The sequence below is a fragment of the Triticum aestivum genome, chromosome 1D, assembly GCF_018294505.1.
Source record: "Triticum aestivum cultivar Chinese Spring chromosome 1D, IWGSC CS RefSeq v2.1, whole genome shotgun sequence".
In the NCBI taxonomy this organism is placed as follows: Eukaryota; Viridiplantae; Streptophyta; class Magnoliopsida; order Poales; family Poaceae; genus Triticum; species Triticum aestivum.
The window spans coordinates 368,077,501-368,082,754 of NC_057796.1; the positions used below are offsets into that span (position 1 = coordinate 368,077,501).

Below are 5,254 nucleotides of genomic sequence, written 5' to 3' on the forward strand. Positions count from 1 at the left end.
TAAAAATATATAAAATACTCAAAGGACTGTAAATCATTCCTTAACACTAACACAAAATTAACTTATTACATATTTATATGCGAGCTTTCAAGATTTCCTACTAGCATCCCTACCAACAACATTGGTCTCTAGTGTTTGTTGCGATGGAGATAAGACTGTGAAACATTTATTCAAACTTTATTATGCTAGATTCACCTGGATTAGCATGCTGAGAATTGATCGCTGCCGGCTTTGTCCTTTGGGACAATAACAACATAACCAGAGCATATGTAATAGGTTGTATGTTAGCTTGTTGGTAAAAGTAGACATGTCAAATAACTATACATACAAGAACTCCAATACTAGCGTACATTGCCCAATGGAAGGTTAGAGAATAAATATGGTTGCTCTCACATCTCTTCTTTAAGCTTGTGCAATATACATACAACTTTGCTAGCACTCCTCATTTATTACATCATCAAAAATTCATATGTCACAAATTTACCAACACTCATCTTACAACAATTGGAGGTGCCTTCATGACCACAATACAACTTGGGCAGGAAAAAGAATTATTTACCACATCTGCACAACATTGTGGCCTGACGGCGAAGATGTTTACTTTTATTTTGAAAGAGAAGGCAAATAATTTGTTGCAATTACTAATAAGAAGTAGTTGAACAAGTGAACATGTCCCAAGGCAAAACAAAGCGAACAAAATCCTACTCCACAGCAGGATATTACATGGACTAGATGGAAAGGTGCACTCTGCTGCGCCCGGCTATAACTGCATGCATGCATGCTATTTTTGGTGGGCTTGGACCAAGTGGCGCTGGTGAAAAATACCAATGCGCAAGCCCATGCACAACAAATCCCTACATTATCATCAATACGTACTACAATACCAAGGGGCCTTCCTGGTAAGGTACCAACAAAAATTTACAAAACGTACTACAATGGGAACAAAAACCATAGCAGGATCGACTAGCCAAGATTGAAGAAACTCACGAGCACAGCCGCTTTGCGACCACCAGGGAATTCACATGGCATCCAAAGATAGCGGGAGGCCCCCACCATGTTGGAGGGTGCCTCCCATTCGACTGATTAGGAATCCGTTCAAAGCGTGGCGGAGGCAGCAAGGTCGGGCATAAGCAGCACCTGCGCGACAACACAACTAAGAATTTTTCTGATACTTCAGAATATGGTTTCTGAATTTTTCAAAAATCTGGATCCAAAAGGCATTTCAGGTTTGTTTCCTATGTAAGAGCATCTCCAATAGATGATGTAGATGCAAAAAATCTAACTTTTGCATCTCCGAAGCCTAAAATCAGCTCTCCAACAGATGATGTAGATGTAAAAAATGAGGCGGAGATGTAAACTACAACACCTCGTGGTGCAAATTTCCATCTCCACCTCTAAGAGATGTAAAAACGCGTCTGCCCGCCAACCGCCCAATTGCCAATTCATTTCACTTCCTCCCACCTCTTCTTCTTTCTCCCGCCGCCCGCCGCACTTTCGCCTCCCGCCCGCCCGCCGCCACGTGCCGCCGCCGCACTGCCGCGCCAGATCAGCCCCCTCCCGCACCCCCGTCAGCGGTTACGCCGTCTTTGGACCACCGGACACCGTGAATCTATAGATGCACGCCGCCGCCGTCGCCCCACCGGCACATCCCCAGTCCACCCGCATCCACCGCTGCCGCCGCCACGCTCGCACCCCGGCACCGCCCGCATCCACCGCCGCCGCCACCCGCAGCCCCGCCCCGGGCCAGATTCGTCCCCCGCCCGCCCGAACACCTGCCCCTACCCCAATTCGTCCCCCACCCCTCATCCCCACCCCGGCCGCATCCACCGCAGCTCCGCCCCGTCCCCAAGTCGGCCGCCGCCCGCCCGCATCCACCACAGCCTCCATGCCGCGGAAGAAGACCTCGAAGAGCAGCACTGGGTTCTTCGGTGTGCGGGCCAACTTCGGGGTGGAGTTCTCCGACGCCGGCCGCCGCTTCTGGCTTGGCACATACCCCATCGCCGACGAGGCTGCGCGTGCCTATGACGTGGCAGTGTGGCGTGCCGAAAGGCCAAAGTCCGACCTCAGCTTCCTGGAGATCGAGACCCGAGCGGATGCGGAGATGCTCGTGCCGCAAGGCATTTAGATGGAGGAGATTCTGGCGAAGAAGACGAAGAAGATGCCAGCCATTGTCGTCAGTCCCGGCTATGGCGACGAGGCGGCGATGGCGAGGTTTGCGCGGGAGCATCCGGAGTACATCCAGGCCGAGCAGGAGTTCTTCTGAAAGCGCGACGGTGGGCAGAAGAAGGAGGTGAAGAAGGATGACCAGGTCGGCCCCATGACAGTGATCCCCATCGAGTCCTCGGATGAGGACGACGAGGAGTTCTCGGGGCTCTCGGATGAGGACGATGAGGAGTACTGGATGCCCTCGGACGACGATTAGTTTGGATTAGTTGTGCTCTAGTTGTTTATTTATGTATGAATTCTATGAACTATGTTGAAGTGAAATAGTTTGAACTATGTTGAAATGAAGTAGTAGTTGAATTTTACATCTCCTTTTGCATCATCTATTGGAGTTGCTCTTTTACATCTCCGTTTTGCATGATCTATTGGAGTTGACACTTTTTTGGAGATGCAAAAAGCATTTTTTTTAATATATAAATTTTTTACATCTCCTGCTTTACATCTCCAAATTTGCATCTTCTATTGGAGATGTTGTAGGGAAGATAACCACGCTAGAGATAATAATCAAGGAGAAATAGTACTGTTATGTTGGTGGGTGGGTGGGTGCGTTGGGGTGGGGGTGGGGGGGGGGGCAATTCTTCGAAATAGTGCTCTTGCTCTTGAAATCTTGAATGTGTTGCTTCGTGAGGCAATTCATGATGTTGATTAGGTACACCCAAGCATGATTATGAGAGCATTTTTCTATCCGCTTTGTAATGGCAAAAAATTGAAGGCGCAAGTCCTTCAGCCTATGCCCATTTGGCCAAGCGGATTTCCAAAAGCTCGCCTTGTTGCTGTCTCCCAGGGTAAATGCTGGTAAGGGCGTAAAAAAGGGGACAGGAATTTGGTGCTCCCGGTGTATGCGCACCCTATATATATGCAAAAAATGTAGTAATTCAAAAAAGGTCAAAAAATTCTGAAACTATTTGGGAATCAACTGATCAAGTATTGCACTCGTATAAAAAGATCCGCCCGTGAATAACTTTCATTGTATCCTGGATCAAATGGTTCAAAAAAACCCCGCTATATACAAGTACTATTCTTGCTATATTGTTGTCATAGATTTTTTTTTACCGTGATGTCAACGGGAATCATTCCGTGGCCAACCTTTTATTGCGGGTACAATACTTGATCACATTTTATTCCAAAAAAGATTCGGAGTTTTTGATTTCTTTTGAATTTACTAAATTATTTGGCGCATATAGGGTGCGCGCCTACCCAGGAGCAACAAGGTATTTCTCGTAAAAAAAAGGCCCATATCCTAACTTATTTCGTCGTCTAAAAAATATCCTACAACTTCGTACAAGGTGGTAACGACGAAGCTGTTTACCATGTCAACTCCCTACAAGAGGTAGGTTTTTCTAAGACCATTAACTTTCTTAATTATTCCCACACACATAAAAAACGTAATGACGAAAGGTCGCCACAGAAGTTTCCCCCTTCGTAGTGACATATAGGCTTGCACGAATGGAACCACGTCAACCGGCCACCATACATAGATGCTCGAGCTCTCTCTATATAAACACGGGTGCACGCGAGTCGGCTACAACCCGAAAGAGGTCGAGATTCGATCGAGAGCAGCGGCCATGAAAATAGATCAGAGGATGATCATCGTGTCGTCGATCATGGGTTCTCTAGGGGTGCTGAGCGCCATCCTGGGGTTCTCAGCCGAGGGCACGAAGCTCACTGTAAGCTAGCACCCACTACTTCCATGTCCTTGCTTTAGTGCTCTACATGTCTGCGTGTGATTTGTTCAACTGTGGTTTAGAACTACAGATTTCGGATTCTTCTTTGTTGAAAAAATCATGGATTGTTGGTGTGTGTCTGTATGTGCGCGCGTTTGTACATGCGCGTATGTGTGTTCTTCTTGCTCTCTGTTGATATCTAGTACTATCTCGCAGGTTTGGACCGTGTACAGGTATCGAGGGGTGTGCCTGTACCCGCAGAACCCGGCGCTGGGGCTCGGGGTCTGCGCGGCCATCTTCCTCATCGTAGGCCAGATCATCTTCGCGGTCGTCGGCGGCTGCTGCGGCTGCTGCAAGTCCCGCGCCATCCCCTCCGAGACCAACCGGGTCATCGGCGTCGTCTGCGCCGTCTTTTCATGGTGAGTGATCGATCCATCGCCAAACCAACAAGCGCTAAGCTCGCGCGTGGGTGACCAACCACTGTCTGCTGACTAAAACGTGCATGCAGGATCGCGGCGGTGGTCGCCTTCGGGCTGCTGGTGGAAGGCGCCAAGTGGAACGACACCGGGACGCGGTACTCGTCAGGGTACGGTGGGTGCTACGTCCTTAAGGACGGCATCTTCGCCGGCGGCGCCGTGCTCACGCTCGTCGCCACTGCCCTCGGCCTCACCTCCTACATCATGCTCAGCACGCAGCCGGCCGCTACTGCCACCACCACCGCCGCCGCGACGCCCCCGTTGGGCGGCGCCGGGATCGCGATGGGACAGCCGCAGTTTCCACAGCCTTCTCCCGCGCCGAACGCGAAGCTCCCTCCTGTCCCTTCTCCGGCACAACAGTTGCCCCCTCTTCCTGCACACGCGCCGGGCCCGCAGATGCCCGCTGCTTCTCCTCCTTCAGCTCAGGGCCATGGACCGCAGACGCCGAACGAGCAGGCGCTGCCTGAGCTGCCTCCCAAAGGACATGAAATGCTCGCACGCCCCGTCTGATCAACCATGCATGACCGCGCATGCATTCGTGCTATATTTCGTGATTTCGGCCGGTTCTGTATCTCTCTCTACCGGCTTCTACGGGGTGTCGGGGTCATCAATGCTTGTTTACTGTTTTATTATGTTGCAGTTGAAATTTCCTGTGTAATGTTGAGAGACTGACCAATGTGGCAATTAATGCTTTTCTTAGGATATGTACAATGATTGTGGTTGATCCATCAAGAGATTTGATTTTCGGCCGAAAAAATCGGATTTGTGCCGAATTTCGGCCATCTTGGCCTGTGGCGAAAAATAAATCCCTTTCGGCCAAACCATTTTGGCCCAGTCAAATTCTCCTTAATTTTTTGTCGCATTTCAAATTTCAGCCAAATATTGGTCAAA

General features: G+C 49.5%; 1 pseudogene; it reads left to right on the plus strand.

Annotated features, from left to right (window-relative positions):
- The first annotated feature begins 3,669 nt into the window (after positions 1 to 3,669).
- On the plus strand, positions 3,670 to 4,873 carry LOC123159315 (uncharacterized; annotated as a pseudogene).
- The last annotated feature ends 381 nt before the right edge of the window (positions 4,874 to 5,254 follow it).